Below are 15,690 nucleotides of genomic sequence, written 5' to 3'. Positions count from 1 at the left end.
TGTCTGAGAAGAAACAATTGAGGGAAAGAGATATATTTAGGCTGGAAGAGAGAAGAATTGGGGACTGATGCCAAAGAAGGGGCGGGGCTCCAGGGAGGCACAGGGAAAAGCTATATTGGGGAGATTTTGTCTCCATAAATCAGAACCTTCTAAAAACTTGAAATGTCCCCCAAATGTAATTAGGCTCTTTGAATTATATTGTTTCCTATCACAAGGACTTCCTGAGCGAAAGTTGGATTAATACGTCCAAGGTGATGTAGAACTGGGGTCCTCGGCCGGTTAGGGACTGGGCGTCAGAGCTCTGCCGCCCCCCTCCCCATTCACTCCCCACCGCTGTCCATGGGAAAATTGTCTTCCATGTAACTTGGGGGGGGGGGAGCTGCACAGCAGGAGGTGAGGGGCGCGCAGGTGAGCATAGCTTCACCTGTATTTACAGCCGCTCCCCATCACTCGCATCACCGCCTGGGCCCTGCCTCCCCTGACCCCAGCAACATCTTGGGGAAACATTGGTCCCTGGTGCCAGAAAGGCTGGGGACCGCTGATGTAGAAGAGATTCATCCACTGAGTGACAGCTCAGAACTTCCAGGATGGCTTATGTCACACAACATGGACCACACGACACTCAGCTCTGCTGTCTCTGAAACTTGGTTTTGTCAGCAGAGCAAGAGCAGATTTCTCTCTCAGGGGAAAACCACATTAATCAGGCTCCTGAGTGTGACTTATCGGTTAATGGAAAATATGGTGAGAGAACCACAGTAGAGGGCCAGATACAATCAGAAAGTTGCATGTGACACCCCTCTTTGAGGCTCTGGAAGATTAAGTAGACAAATAACAGCTAAGGAAAACTTTTAGAATAAACTGAGGTTTCAGTAAAGTGGCCGGATGTAAAATAAATCTTTATAAAATCTTTAACCTTCCTATATATTAGCTATGACCCATTAAAATACAAGGCAGAGGAAAAAACCCTGCTACGTGATGATCACAAAACTTTACAGACACGCGTGAGAAGGGTTGACTGCCTCATGTCTGTGGCTCCGAAGTCTTAACCGTGTAAGTTGTCAATTCTTCTCCCATATTTTATACATGTAAGGCAATTCCTGTTGAAATCCAAACAGGATCATTTGCAATATTTGATAGAATGATTCAAAGTTCAGAATAACAAGCAGCAAGAAAGGCGAAGAAATTTTGGGGAAAGCAGTATCATGACGAGGACTTGCTTTGCAATGTTAAAGGACATGGCATGTCACATTAATCACAGTAGTGTCTACAGTGCAGGAAGGGAAAACAGGATCCATGAAACAGAACGGTCAGCACCCAAATGCACGTGAGTGTGTCCCATAGCTTAGTGAACAATTAGGATATTTCAAACCAGTGGAGAGAGTTCAAAAATGATTTTTTGGCCAATTATTTGGGAACAAAAGCTTGATTTCTATTCCATATTACAATAAAACCATAAATGTAATTTTAAAAATGTGGATGACTATCTACTGAAATACATCCTTGAATTGGGGAAGAACTTTCTAAGCATGAAACCAAAGAAATAAATATAGACCAATTTGACCACATAAAATATTAAAGCTGCTCAATGGCAGACAGAGTAAGTTTGCTCACTTAATCCAATGTCCCCTTCGTCTTTGCTTGCCTCTCATTCGCTGCTGGGAGTGGTCATGTGACCAGTTCTGGCCAATGTGACATAAGCAAGAGTCAGCTGGTGTTGTCTTTTCCTTCTCCTTTCTTCTGCCTGGAATATAGACCTGACAACCAGTGCTGTGGCAGCCATTTAGTGACCATAGGATGACAAATAGGAGAAGGCCAAGATAGCACAGGGATGTGAGCTGTTACACTGCCAACGGTCTGAATCAGTTCCAGCAGCTGCCTCTCTATGAGATGCTTGGCATCCACTTTATTTAAGAGAATAGAGTTGAGTTTTCTATTACTTGAAGTTAAATTCATCCCTAACTGATTATGAGCATAAGGCAAGACACCATATTGCAGTGAAAGGCAAATAACAGAAAAATATTTGCACAAAGTTATCACAAAGTTAATAGCACTATTAATATAAAGGCCTCTATAAATAATAAAAAGAGATAGATACCCCTATTTTTTAAAAGGGCAAACAATAATGAGTAAGAAGATAAAAAAATAAGAAATTCAAATGCCTAATAAGTTCATGAAAAACTTCAGTTTCACTAGTAATCAGAAAAATACAAAGGAAAACAATAGCCTGATTATTTATTACCTATAAAAATTGGCAAACACTGGAACAATTACAATATTATTTTCTAGAAAACTCTGGCAAAATGTATCAAAAGTTTTAAAGTATCCATGTCCTTTGGAAATCTGTGCAGAGAAATGGCTCATAAGTTGCAAAGATTTGCTACAAGCATGTCTCCAAGGATACTCTTGGTAATTTGCAAAATGATGGGAATGACAGAAATGTGCAATAATAGAGCTTTGGTTAAATAAATTTACAGGATTGTCCCACATAAAAAATATGTATTAATTAACCTGCTGTAGTAGAGGTATATTTGTTGACTAGCAAAGATGTTTATTATTCATTATTAGGTGAACAACAAGCTGAAAAATACCTCAGTAAGGATGAAACATTTCTATTTTTGTTCATGTGTATGTTTGTGCATTTACGCGTGTGAAAAATGGCATGGAAGACAACACCTCTAGGCATTCATGCCATCCCTGGGCTTGTTCCATATTTTCTGATAAGAAAATTGTTACTGTGAAAATATTTTTTGGTAGACACAGAACTAAAGCACGGGGAATTAGAAGAATTGATTATATGATGGCATCAGGCTGAGATAAGCTGAGATGCCTGCCCCAGAATAAGATCAAAACATTCCAAGCTGCTCAAGCTGGTTCCTCTGCAGGGAAACTCATTGAGCACTGCTGATGTCTGCTTCAGCGATCAAGCTTTGTGGCCTTTTCTGACTGACACATTTTGTTTTAGATGGTTTGATTTACTCCATCCGGCTGAAGTCAAGTCCTACACTGCTCAGGGTCCTTCTGCTTTTAAGGTGACATTGCCTTTCTCTATTGTGATCCCATACAAGTGATTTAAAATTTAACTCTCAGAGAGTAATCTCATTTTCCTTATGTCTAGGATTTTTCTGAAGAAAAAAGGAGGGAGGGCTGAGAGTACACCTCCACAGAGCCCCCAGACACCGACTGAGGGGTCAGTGTTGGGTGCCCACAGACACACGACTCCTACTCTGCCTCAAGAGCAGCGAGGAGGTAAATGACCAGTAACAAACGACCCTTAGCTAGTGCAGTCCTGCCAGCTCCTGTGATTAAGCCAGTAGCAAGGATTTCATTCCCTTTACTGCATTTCTCAATCTCACTAAAATTAATAGTATAAATAGTAAAGATGGCTGCTTCCCTTATGGCAATTACCATCATGACCTTGCAAAAGCCACATGTGCCAACTGAAACTTCTCCAGAATCTTTTTTTTTTTTTTTAAACGAAGGAAAACATTTTGTTAAACTAAGAGCATGACTGACAGGAAAGTAGGATGCACGGGAAAATATCGAAATTGATTATCATTGCAACTATCACCCAGGGTCCCAGCAGGAAATAGAACCCCATCCCCACCCCTAGCTGGTCCAATAGAAGATTATTTAATGAAGGGACTCGATAGAGGTGTGGGCAGGGGTTCGGGGAACCAGTGGAGGTTGAGGCCTCCAGAGACCAGTAATAGCAGCCAGCTGTGATAAACCCTGGGCCCACAGGGAGATGGGGGGTGGGGTGGGTATTTTGAAGCCCAGGGCTTCAGCAGAGCCAGGGTTGTAGTCATGGAGGGTGTCACTAGCCACAGGACCAGGCACCAAAGCATGAGGGCAGCAGGGCAAAACTGCCTGGCCTCCCGCCTCCCGCTGGCCAAATCCCTAGCAGAAATCAGCTGAAAGGGACCCTGTGAGAGCTCTCTGGGACAGGGACAGGCCGAGAGGGTGAGGAATGGATCTGAGGGCACAAGTGGAGAATCACCAGCTCACCCTCTGAAGGAATGTTTTGTTTCTTGAAAAGAGATGAGTACAATTTTGGCAGTGCTTACCTGGGCTTCTTTAAGGCTCAGCTATGTGTGGTTTCAGGATTTTATAATTTTTAAGAGATACTGAAAAAAAAATCAAGCCCAGCGGAACCCCAGAGAAAAATACAGTTATGAACTCCATGCGTGTGTCACCCCCAAATTCATATGTTGAAGCCTTAATCCCCAGTGTGGGGTATTTGGAGACAGGGCCTATGGGAGGTATTGGGTTTAGTTGAGGTCAGGAAGGTGAGGTCCTCATAATGCAATTAGTGTCCTTACAAGAAGAGACAGCAGAGAGCTCATGTGCTGTCTTCACCACGTTAAGACACAGCGAGCAGGTGGCTGTCTGCAAGGGAGGAAGGGAGCCCTCACCAGAAATCAGCGGTGCTGGCACCCTGATCTCAGACTTCCGGCCTCCAGAACTGAGAAATAAATTTCTGTTGTTTAAGCCACCTAGTCTGTGATATTTTGTTACAGCAGCCCTAGCAGGCTAAGATACACACCTAAAATTACACATGCATACATTGGAGTCTGTGCTAGCTATCATTTATCAAGCACATGCCTGGGGCCATCCCTCCCCCCGAGTCACATAGCCAGCCAGGGAGGAAGCCTCTGTCTCTGGAAGGCAGGCTGCTGTCACTGGTGACTGCCACCAACTGGGTCCTACAGTCTAAACGCCTGGAGTGGACGGGGCACGGGGTCCATCCTCAGCCACAGGAGGGCTGGGGGCTGTCTGGGAGGTGAATTGGGGTTCAAGGGCATTGCTTGCTTATCAGCTGGCTTCTCTCGCTGGGCAGACAGTAGCAACCTGTTTGGTCTTATTCATCTGTATGTCCCCACTTCCTGGCACACAGCAAGTGCTCAATGTGTTTGCTAAGTGAGTACGTGGCAGGCACCTGCTAGAATCAATGTTTGTAACTTACACTGTCCCCCCCCCATGCCTCTGTGGCTGTGCAAAAATCACCTTCGGCAGGAAGAACCGTACTGACATGTTTGTTTTTAATCGGTGGTTGGGAGGTGTGCCTGGGCCCAGCGACTGGCTGCTACTTCTTTCTGGTCTGGGTCACTAAGAGCTGCCAGAGCAGGGTGTGGGAGAGGGCACTGCAGCGGGGCCGGCCCTGTCAGCGTGGTGACAGAGCCACATTGGAACGGCACATGCACGCGCAGGACCTATCAGATACCGTGAAAGGGCTGTGAGAGTTGTGGCCTCGTCATACAGGAGGAGGAAAAGAATGCCAGGTCTAACGGGTAGTGAAGTTAGCTGAAACCTGAGTGGGGTGCGGGTGTCCATCAGCGCGTACCAGGAGGCAATGCCCAAAGAGGTCGTGGAAGTTTCGACAATGCTGTTGCTTGAACCCAGGCACGCTGGCTTCAAGGTTAACACCCAGTGCAGGGTGAGGACTTTTTGCCTCTATTGCCATCAATCCACATTTGTTTTTTCCTTTACGTAAAGAAAAGCTGAACCCATGTGATCATTTCAAAAACGAAGGCAGGTGGACAATTTGAACTGTCATGTCCAAATGCCACGGTCTCGTGGCAATACTGTGTTCTGGGCCAGGCAAAAGTAAGCACATGAAATAAAATGCTCTGGAAACTGATAGAACTGACGAAGTGATACAAACGACGGGACAGAGTGGGCTCTCTGCACTTACTTCAGGGTGCCTGGCCGAGGGAAAAATGAGATCGGTTCAGGGGCAGGTCATGGGAACAGGGAAGAGAAGCGGAGTTCAGCTGAGTACCTGACCCACGGCCAGGGCACACGGCTCTCGCCCTCCCCAACTTGCTGCACTTGTTGGTGCACACACTTCCTCAGCACAAGACTTTTATTTATTTATTTCTAAGTAGCAAAAATTGCATATATTTATGGTGTACAGCATGACGTTTGGAAATACGCATACCTTACGGAATGACTAAATCAAGCTATTTAACATATGCATTACTCCACGAACTGATCTTTTGTTTGTGGTGAGAACACTTAAAATCTACTCTCTTAGCAATTTTCGAGAATACAATATATTGTTATTGACTAAAGTCACCATGGTGTGCAATAGATCGCTTGAACTTACTCCTGCCACCTAACTGAAACTCTCTGTCGTTTGACGATATCTCCCCAACCCCTCGCCGACCCCCTGGTACCATTCTACCCTCTGCTTATCTAAGTTCCACTCTTGTAGATTCCACATGTAAGTGTGATTATGTGGTATTTGTCTTTCTTTGCCTAACTTACTTCACTTAACACAATGTACTCCAGATTCATCCATGTTGTCCTAAATGACAGGATTTTCTAATTTTTGAGGCTAAATAGTATTCCACTGTGTATATATGTAGTCATTTTCTTTTCCACTCATCCATTAATAGACACTTAGATTGCTTCCTTATCATGGCTATTGCGAATCATGCTGCAATGAACATAGAAGTGCAGATATCTCTTCAACATACTAATTTTATTTCCTTTGGATATATATCCAATAGTGGGATTGCTGGATCATATGGCAGTTTTATTTTTAATTTTTTGAGAAATTTCTATACTGTTTTCCTCAATGGCTGTACTAATTTCATTCCCATCAACAGCATGCATGGGTTCTCTTTTCTCCATATCCTCACCAGCAGTTTTTATCTTTCATCTTTTTTATAATAGCCATACTAACAGCCATGAGGTGATATCTCATTGGGATTTTAATTTACATTTCCCTGATGATTAATGATGTTGAAGATCTTTTCATATATCTGTTGGCCATTTGTATGTCTTCTTTAGAGAAATGTCTATTCAGATCTTTTACCCATTTTTAAAATCAGGTTATTTGTTTTCTTAAGATTGAGTTGTTTGAGTTCTTATATATTTTAGATATTAACCCCTTATCATGTATATGGTTTGCAAATACTTTCTCCCATTCTGTAGGTTGTCTCTTCACTCTGTTGTTGTTTCCTTTGCTGTGCAGACACTTTTTAGTTTGATGTAGCTTCATTTGTCTATTTTTGTTTATGCTGCTTGTGCTTTGGGGTCATATCCAAAAAAAACCATTGCCCAGACCAACATCATGAAGTTTTACAGTTTCAGTTCTTACATTTAAGCCTTTAATTCATTTTTGAGTTGATTTTTATATATGATATGAGATGAGGGTCTAATTTCATTCTTCTGCATGTGCATACCTGGTTTTCCCAATGCTTTTTGTTGAAGAGACAGTCCTTTCCCTGTGGTGTGTTCTTGCCATCTATGTCAGAAATCAATTGATATGTATTTGTCACTGGTCTATTATTGCTGCAGGTAGGATGGTCTGGGACAGGTGCAGGCTCAGGACTGAGTCTCTTCTAGGACTTGGCTGCCTGGCCAGTAAGTTATTCAAACACCTTGAGAAGACCATCCAGGTTTTGGGGGGATGATGAAATTGTTTCCTCAATGGGTGAACTGGGTTTCTAGCCCTATAAAAGTTGAGAATTAGAAATGGAGATGCTGACATAAATCAAACTATAATGTTCATATTTTTGTGTGAAGTTCAAAAATACATTTGAAATCATTGAGACAGTACGGGTATACTTGGATTATATGTGTTTGTAATAAAAGAATTAGACACATTAGAACAAAGACAGCTCAGCCTTATGATTCCACTTAAAATGTGTAATTAAGTAATTGATTTTAGACATCATCTTGAGTTTAAAATTTGATTAAACTTATAACCAGTGTTGGAATGTTTCAGTGAACTTAAAAGTCATTATATTTATAGGTTTAATTTATTAGATTTAATACCATTGTTTAAGTACGTGGAGTGGCTTTGCTACTTAGGATACACATTTGAAGTAGTTAAAAAAAAATTGAATATATTAAATTTATAACTGCACTTTAACATATTCAAGGGAATTTAATTAACCACAATGCAAATAGGAATGATTGCTTAAGGCAGTATAGTCTGTTCAACTTGATATAATCAGTCATTGCTGAAATTAATTATTCTTATTTTACTAGATGTATAAATAGGCTAAGGGTTGTAATTTGAACTTTAGTGGCTCAAGAAAAACAAGGTTTTACAATTTGGTATGCCCTTTCTCCTTTCCAGTTCCCTTCAGACTCTGCCCACGAGGCTCAGGGGTCCCTGAGCTTTATGATATTGGTGGAGAGGGAGGCCGCCTGTGAAGCCTTTGGGACAAGCGGTGACATGTGCCACCACTGCCTCTCCAGGAGGGTCAGGGCCCGAGACTGCTTACAGGGTGGAAAGGAGATCTGGCTTTGCTTCTGGAGGCAGGTGCACTGCATAAAGCTTGCGCACACCTCCTAAAAAGAGATATCCTTAATGCAGGGGCCAGAGCCTGAGTACCCTCTCCCAACATGTGCCCACTTCACGCTTCTCCCTGCCCAGAATCCTGTCCTGGAGGAATATTAGCTATTACTATTTGTCCAGTGCTATACAGACACCATTACCACTTGCCTCTGTGTCAGTTTGAGATGGAAGCTGGTCTAAAGGGACTATAATTCTTATTTTAAAGACAGTGAGCATTACTCAGCTTTCAATAATGCATAGATCTGGAGCCTGACAGGACATAAGAGAAGGTGCACTTATCTGGCTGGCAGTAATTAGAAATGGAGTGGCAATGTTTGGAGCCAAGGAATTAAGCAGCCCCCTTAAGGGAAGAGACAGTATTATAAGAATGATACACCCCTGGCTATGTCTCAGTTCTCCACTGGAACCTTCTGCTACGTGCACATCGGATACACAGACTACAGACGGCTCGTCCAGATAGAGTACCACCACAGGATGGAGAAGCACAAGCATGACATCGATGTGACAGACATGCAGTGAGAACCTGTTGACCTGCACAGACACGTAGGAAACACACCTGCTGTCTCAGAGCTGGCTAGGGATGAAGCAAAGACAACAATCCCAAATACCCAACTTTTAATTCCCTCTATACAGTGCCGTTAGTTAAGTTTAGCTGAGGCAAAACCTAAATTGTATGGGTTCCAATTAAATAGGACAGAGAATGAGTAAAAGATTCATTTTTCTATAGAAGGTATAATTTATTCTAGACCAATTGTGCAAACAAAATAGGAGTGGAATAATTAATATGCACATGAACAGACTTTCCAAACACATAGTCATATCCTTTACAAGCACCGCCTGCAGTAACTGATATGGAACACATACACGCATACACATACACGCATGCACACACACACAGCCCTGTTAATTTTCAAAGGCAATCTAAGGATTTCCAATTGTTAGCTTAATTTGTTAAAATTGCACTTGACAGCAAAAAAAAGTGTATTGGTAAGACCATTTTTTTCCAAATGAAAATTGACCTTTATCTACTAAGACTCACAAACCAGCTGTTTCACAAAATTTTTGGTAAGAGGGAATGGGAGGTTATGTGAGACAAAGGAAATGATGCCATCTAAGACTCGGGAATATGTCTTTGCCTCTTCTGGTGAAGCCTCCTCGTGCCCCAGACTAACACAGAACTGCCCCCTCCTTGCTCTCCGCGCACACGCACCCTTCCCCCACACCAGCCTGTGATCACTGCTTGCTTTGTTCTCTCTTTTTCTAGACCAAGAGCTCCTTTAAGGCAAGAACTATGTCTTCCTTGCATTCCCAGCACCTAGCCCAGTACCTGGTGCCCAGGTGCCAGTGGGTGTTTAATGCTCATCGCCAGCTGACTCGGCGAATGGTCCCCGTGTGAGAGTGATGGACTTGTGTCAGAAGGAAGGAGCATGCCATGGACTTGGTGGAGCGACCCTCAGCCATTGCTTCAGTCTCCTTCCTGGGGCCTCCCTGTACTGTGGAGGCTAGAAAGCTGAACGCCACCTTTCCAGACTCCTGTGCAGCCAGTGTCCTATATGCGGGTTGGGTTCTGCCAATAAGATGTGCTTTGCTGAGGTTTGGAAGTGGAAAGTGCCATGGGGCCACCTTTCCCGCCTTGGTTGTGGCTGCTGGCCAGCAAGGTCATGGAGACATTGGGTTTACTCCAAAGTGTCCCTTCATTAATGTAATGCATTTTCAGTGCATTTATAGGATGTCTGGGGGGCCCCTTGGTATCTGGATTGCAGCTGGGATGGGGTATTTTTTTTTTCTGAGACAGAATCTCACTCTGCTATCCAGGTTAGAGTGCCATGGCGTCAGCCTAGCTCACAGCAACCTCAAACTCCTGGGCTCAAGCAATCCTCCTGCCTCAGCCTCCCGAGTATCTGGGACTACAGGCATGCGCCACTATGCTCGGCTAATTTTTTCTATATATTTTTAGTTGTCCAGCTGATTTCTTTCTATTTTTAGTAGAGACAGGATCTCGCTCCTGCTCAGACTGGTCTTGAACTTCTGAGCTCAAACAATCCACCCGCCTCAGCCTCCCACAGTGCTAGGGTTACAGGCGTGAGCCACCGCGCCCAGCCTGGGATGGGGTACTTTTAACTCAACACTTCCACTGGCAGCCTCCGGTACTCCAAATGCCTGATTGAAGAATAAACTCCGCTGTCATCCTGGGAAAAGCAACTCCGGCCTCCCAACAATTTTATAGGCCATGAATTCTTTGTGTTAAATCTCTTCGTGCATAAAAATCACTAGAGTGGTTCCATCTGCTGCCTTTGAACCCTGACTGATGTCACGGAAAGGAGAAAAGGACCCAGGTGAAAGTTGAGAGGAAGGCTTGCAGGCCTTGACAATGTGACATAGGGAACAAGGGACATAAGGCAACGAGAGGTGCCAGAGAAGGTACTTGGAACTGAGGCTCCACCAGGCCTCGAGGGGTGACTGAGGTTTGTTCTGTCCTAGACCCTGCGTTTGCAAAGTTAACGCATCACATCAGTACAGATGTCTAGGGAAGGACCAGAGAGTGGCAGGGGCTGGCGATAGAGATTTAAGAGTCAACAGCAAAAATCTAGTGATGCAAGTATACTATGAGGATAGATAGGCTTCCGGAAGGAGAGGACAGTTGAACTGAGAACCATTTCTTTCATACTTTTAAAATGGAAATATACCATATACACAGGAAAGGGCACACATCTTAGGTACTCAGTTCAATGCATTTTTAGAGTAAACACAATTGAGTCAGCCCCACCCAGATGAAGCTATGAAACATTAGCAGCCCCCAGAAACCTCCCCACGCCTTCTGCCCTGTTAAAACCCTTGCAAAGGTAACCACTATTATCACTGCTGTCACCATAGATTTTTCCTTGTTTTTTAACTTTGTATAAAAGAAACGATGCAGTAGGTGTTATTTTTGCTGTGTCTGCTTTTGTGTGTGTCTCTGCTTTTTCCACTCAATATATTATTTGTGGGATTCATTCATGTTGCACAGCTACCAGTGGTTTGTTTCAAGCTACCAGTAGTTTGTTGATTTCCGTTCTGTGTAGTATTCCGTTGCATGACTATTCCATAATTTATTTATGTATTCTACTATTGGTAGATATTTGTGTTATTTTCAGTCTGGGGCTATTATGAATAGTGCTACAATGTACATTCTTCGTGTGCCTATGTTTTGATGTATTTCTCTTGGGTATACAACTAGGAGTGGGATCACTGGGTAGTAGGATAGGTGCATGGCAGATTCTGCCAAACAATTTTCCAAAGCGGTTTTGACTGTTCGCTTTTGCTGCATAACACACCACCTGAAAACACAGTGGCTTGAAACAATTAATTCACGTTTCTCTGGGTCAGTGTGGTGAGCTGGACTAATCTGGGGTGGTTCAGTTGTGCTCCATCTATGTCAGCTGCGTTCCCTCCTGCATCTGCAGTCAGCTGGCCTGTTGGTGGCCTCATTTGCATGTCCAGCAGGTTGCCATGAAGAGGGATGGACCCGTGGGCCACTTGTCATCTGGCACGCTGGTCTGGGTTCATTCGCATGGTGGTGGAGCTGTGGTCCCAAGACCAGCAAAAAAGAGCAAACTCCAGCACACCAGCTCTTTTCAAGCTTCTTTTTGTGTCACATTTGCTAATAATGTCCCATTGGCCAAAGCATGTCACATGGCCCAGATCCAAGGAATGGAGAAGTAGACCTTCCGAGGGAGAAACTGCAAAGTCAGTCACAAATTGTATGTGTTAATTGCAAATACATACACAGATGGGAGGAATTTGTGGCCATTTAAAAATTTGCCACAATATTTTGTACTTACGTACGCTATTGCTAGTAGTGACGAGAGATCCACTTGTTCTTATCCTGACCAATATTTGGTACTATCTGTCCTTTCACTTTAGCCAATCTGCTGGGTGAGTGGTAACATCTTATTGTGCTTTTAATTTTCCTTTTCCTGATGACTAATGATATCAAACGACTTTCATGCTTATTGTCCATTTGGATAAACTGTTTCTTGAAGACCTATCCAAGCCTTTCATCTATCCTCTAATTGGATTACCTGCCTTCTTCTCAATTATTTATAGGACACACATGTATGCATATGTATTCATTATTAATATTTTCATAACTTGTTGCTTGTTTTTCAGTATTTTCATCATTTTAATGGTGTCTTTAATAAACAGAAGTTCTTAATTTTAATAAAGTCCATTTTTTCACATTCTCCTTTACATTTAGTGCCTTTTTGTCCTATCTAGGAGCTTTTTGCCTACTCTGAGATGACGGAGATATTGTCCTGTGTTATCTCCTAGGAACTGCGTTACTTTACTTTTCCCATCCAGGTCTATGATCCATGCGGAATTGATTTTGGGGTGTGAGGTAGGAGACCAAGGTTCATTTTTCCCTGTACACAGACACACCTTGCTTTATTGAGCTCTGCCTTATTGTGCTGCACAGATACTGCAGTATTTACAAATTGAAATTTTGTGGCAATGCTACGTGGAGGACGCCTATGGCACCATGTTTCCAACAGCATGGGCTCACTTTGAGTCTCTGTGCCACATTTTGGTAATTTTTGCAATATTTCAAACTTTTTCATTGTTATTATAGCTATTATTATGATCTATGATCAGTGATCTTTGACGTTACTATTATAATTGGGGCACCATGAACCACACCCATATAAGACAAGTAATCAATACATGCGGTGTGTTCTGACTGCTCCACTGACTGGCTGTCCCCTTGTCTCTCTCCCTCTCCTCAGGCCTCCCTATTCCCTGAGATGCAACAGTATTGACATTAGGCCAGTTGACCCTACAAAGGCCTCTGAGTGTTCAAGTGAAAGGAAGAATCTCATGGCTCTCACTTTAAATCAAAAGCTAGAAATCACTAAGCTCAGCATAGAAGGCATGTTGAAAACCACGATAGGCTGAAAGCTAGGCCTCTTTAGCCAAGTCATGAATGCAAAGGAAAAAGTTCTTGATGGAAATCAAAAGTGCTATTCCAATGAGCACATGAATGATAAGAAAGTGAAACAGGCTTATTGCTGATATGGAGAAAGTTTTAGTGGTCTGGATAGAAGATCAAACCAGCCACAACAGTTCCATAAGCCAAACCCTAATCCAAAGCAAGGCTATAATCTCTTTAATTCTATGAAGGCTGAGAGGTGAGGAAGCTGCAGAAGAAAAGTTTGAAGCTAACAGAGGTTGGTTCATAGGGTTAAGGGAAAGAAGCCACCTCTGTAACATAACAGTGCAAGGTGAAGCAGCAAGTGCCGATGTAGAAGCTGCAGCAAGTTATCCAGAAGATCCAGCTGAAATCACTGATGAAGGTGGCTCCACTAAAAAACAGATTTTCAATGTAGACAAAACAGCCTTCTACTGGAAGAAGATGCCATCTGGGACTGTCACAGCAAGAGAGAAGTCAATGTCTGTGTTCAAAGCGTCAAAGGACAGGCTGACTTCCTCATTAGGCGTAATGCAGCTGGCGAATTTAAGTTGAAGTCAGTGCTCAATTACCATTCTGAGAATCCTAGGGCCTTTAAGAATTGTACTAAATCTACTCTGCCTGTGTGCTATAAATGGAACAAGAAAGGCCAGATGACAGCACATCTGTTGTTTGCAGCATGGTTTACTGAATATTTTAAGCCCACTGCTGAGACCTACTGCTCAGAAAAAAAGATTCCTTTCAAAATATTACTGCTCATTAGCAATGTATCTGCTTACTCAAGAGCTGTGATGGAGACGTGCAAGGAGATGAATGTTGTTTTCATGCCTGCTAACACAACACCTATTCTGCAGCCCATAGATCAAGGAGTAATTTTGACTTTCAAGTCTTAATATTTAAGAAATACATTTAGAAAGGGAATAGCTGCTATAGATAGTGATTCCTTTTATGAATCTGGGCTAAGTAAATGGAAAACCTCTGGAAAGGATTCATCGTTCTAGATACCAAGAAATACATTCATGATTCATGGGAAGAGGGTAAAATATCGACATTCACAGGAGTTTAGAAGAAATTGATTTCAACCTTCACAGATGACTTTGAGGGGTTCTAGACTTCAGTGGAGGAAGTAACTGCTGATGTAGTGGAAATAGCAAAGAAACCAGGATTAAAAGAGGAGCCTGAAGATGGGACTGAATCACTGCAGTCTCGTGAGAAAACATTAACAGATGAGAAGTTCCTTCTTATGGATGAGCAAAAAAAGTTGTTCCTTGAGACGGAATCTACTTCTGGTGAAGATGCTGTGAACATTGTTGAAATGACAACAAAGTATTTAGAACATTCTATAAACTTAGTTGATAAAGCAGCAGCAGGGTTGAGAGGATTGACTTCAATTTTAAAAGAAATTCTACCACAGGTAAAATGCTATCAAACAGCATCACATGTTAGAGAGAAATCTTTTGAGAAAGGAAGAGTCAATAAATGCAACAAACTTTATTGTTGTCTTATTTGAAGAAACTGCCACAGGCATGCTAGCCTTGAATAACTACCACCCTGATCAATCAGCAGCCATTAACATCAAAGCAAGACCCTCCACCAGCAAAAACATTTGCTGAAGGCTCCCATGATTGTTAGCATGTTTTAACAATAAAGTAATTTTTAATTGAGGAATGTACACTGTTTTTAAAGAGATAATGCTATTGCACACTTACTGGGCTACATTATAGTGTAAATATAACTTTGATATGCTCTGGGAAACCAAAACATTCATGCGAACTGCTTTGTGATATTGGCCTTATTGTAGTGGTCTGCAATCTAACCCATGGTATTTTCGGGGTGAAACCGCCTATATTAAAGTAAAGTAAAGCTATAAGGCAGAAATAGTAATAAAAGTCTGATTTCTATAACAGTATAGATATCACCAGAAGTTAACCAGCCACTGTTCTCTAACTTCCCTACTGCTATAATTGCTGACTGCTTAACGGCACGTAGCCTCCTGGACAGGTGCAAGATCTGTGACTTCCCCACTGCTTCTGTAGAGAGCATTGCTATTGTAAAGCCTAAGAATGGTCTTTGAGATATATTGAGACTCAGCATTTGGGGGGACCCAATGACATCAATGGGCCCCCTGGACATGCATGGGAACAGATCCAATGAGCCTTGATACCCCCTCCCCAGGAAATTACCTAGCTGAGATGATTTCTGCTTTCCAATCCTATGAGTTCATCCACAGCCAATCAGCAAACCTAATTCCCTAGCCCTTTGCTTGCCAAGCCACCTTTAAAAACTTTAGCCCCAACATTCTCGGGGACATGGATTTGAGAAATTACTCTCATCTCCGTGCAGGTGCCTTGTGAAATAAAAGTCTTTCTCTGCTGCAACCCCTGCTATCTCGGTATATTGGCCTTTACTGGGCAGTGGGCAAGGGACCTGG

Source organism: Microcebus murinus, chromosome 5 (assembly GCF_040939455.1).
Source record: "Microcebus murinus isolate Inina chromosome 5, M.murinus_Inina_mat1.0, whole genome shotgun sequence".
Taxonomy (NCBI): Eukaryota; Metazoa; Chordata; class Mammalia; order Primates; family Cheirogaleidae; genus Microcebus; species Microcebus murinus.
This window is presented reverse-complemented; position numbering follows the sequence as displayed.